Genomic DNA, 2,309 nt, shown 5'->3' on the forward strand with positions numbered 1-2,309 from the left:
TTTACATTTTTCTATATATTTGTAGAACAGGTATTAAGTAATAATTATGTAATGACATATCTATATGATAATAGGTGAGCTATACTTGTTTGAGATACTCAGTATCCTCACAACATCAGCTCCAAACAATCCATTTGACCAACGAGCATTCCCGTCTCACTGCTGGGCCCCCTCCACCAGCAGATTGGAGCACTGCTTCAGTGATGCCCAACCTACTGCTGCCATGTTCCAGGCAAACTGTAGGAAAGGACCCAATTTCCCAGGGACCCACCAAGTCATGCACAGGAGCCATCGGCCTGAACAATGCTTGGCATCTCAAGCCATAGAAGTCACCAGAGTCAGGGGAACAGCAGTCAAGGGTGAGTGCAAGGTGCACGCAGCTGAGGGCCATCTGGGAACCCACATTCCTGATTCTGGAACAGTCAACCTCTTACTTCCCATAAGTGACATACCTGTCATATCACTAAAATCTCTCCATATAAACCTACATGATTAAAGTGATTGGGTTGCTCTCTTGGTCAGAAAGAATCGCAGATGTCCCCATGGTAATGCGGCTCTCCCAGCCAGCTTCTCCAATCTCAGCCGCCAAAGCCACACGGCCCAGAGATCCCCACCAGCAGAAGAGGCAGAAGGTTCTCTGGGGCATCTCCTCCCTCCTTTCCCTGGGCAATTTATCCAGATTAAGATATACCCACCTCATTACTCAACTTTGCTAAACTCGGATTTCTCATCGGTAAAGGAGTTGTTTTAAAGATCAAATAAGACAGTAGGTCATGTTTTAGTCCAGCATCTGGCACACAATAGTCAGTTCATAGTGGTGGTCTTGCTGCTAATACTGTTGGTGAAGTCGTTACTGTCATTTTTGTATTCTGTGGAAAAAAAGGAAGGAAGGAAGGGAGGGAGGAAGGAAGGAAGGAAGGAAGGAAGGAAAGAAGGGGAAGAAGAAGCATATAGCTGAGGGTAAGTACTAATATCTGTAGTAAGATGTCTTACTATATTCTCTGTGAAGGCAGCTGTCTTGTTCTTTATCACCCGTGGACTTACAGCTCACCCCTTCCAAATTCACACACAAGGAGAGCAGAGTTGAATGACAAATAAGAACTTGTGAAATGTCCTGAGGCCTGGGCAGTGATATCACATCAGACTTGGTCTTTCGAAATATTAATGATTTTTTTGGTAAATAAAAGTCACAGATGCTTAATTTAGAACATTTTAAAGATATAATGAGAAAGAACATAAAACTCAAACATAACCTTACCTGCAGAGATAATCACGGTTACCATTTTATAATATTTTTAGCTAGTCTTTTTACATAATTTGGATCACATTCTCTATTCTATACATGAGCTTTATACCTTTCTTTTACTTCAAGTCATGAGCTTTTTCCAGCATTATAAAAATTCTTTGAAAACATCTTTTTAATAGCCACCTAATATTCTCTTATAAGAATATATTATGGGATCTTGAGTTCAGCCTAAGCCTTGATTGCTAATTAGCACCAGCCGAAGGCCGGAAAGCTACTCCTACTTGATTGACTCACCGTCCTATCTACCAGGATTCAGCTGCTGTGGAGGCAAACAGCAGGAGGAGGCCAGGGAGAGGCAAAAGAGCAGTTTTAGCACTGAAAGGAAGAATTTCCCACTGTTTGCTGACTTCTTGTCTCTGTCTCACAGCTCTGGAAGATACATTTGGTTCGGACTGAGACACATGATCAGGCCTTGGCCCTGTGGGGTGCCTTGCCTCCTATAGGTCCCAGCACACGCAGTCCGGCTGAGCAAACGGGATTGAGCTTCCCCAAAGTGACGACTCTGCAAATTGGTCGTGGATGGGGCAATGGGTCCCTTGCTGACTATAGAACGTTAACCTCTTACAAGGATAAATAAGTCAACACCATATTGTTACCTGATTTACAGTTACCTGTTTCCCCGAAGCAGTAGGAAACACTTCTTCTGAGGTACAATCGTATAAAAAACATGAAGCGTACATGAGCTTCACCTGGTTAAGTCGTTAGGTAATGCAGCCAGCCCTGTCTGCCCCAAGGGCTTGTGGGCCATGATGTCCAGTGTCTGGGTGACATGTGAGATTTACAGCTCTGGGAGGAATTTAGGCATCCTAGCTGGAAGAATGACAAATGTGGCCGGCCAAGCCACCTGCGGGCCTTGTGAGTGTGCATTTTCCTGATACATGTTCTGTTTACAAGGCATTTGACAATGCTGAATTCTTCTGTGGAACATTGATATTACTCCCGTGGTAAAAGCAGAGAAGCGGTGGGAACAGAGACTTGCCCAAGCATGGCGTGGAATTCTGTG

The sequence above is a fragment of the Pteropus medius genome, unplaced genomic scaffold (genome assembly GCF_902729225.1).
Source record: "Pteropus medius unplaced genomic scaffold, Ma_sr-lr_union100, whole genome shotgun sequence".
Taxonomy (NCBI): domain Eukaryota; kingdom Metazoa; phylum Chordata; class Mammalia; order Chiroptera; family Pteropodidae; genus Pteropus; species Pteropus medius.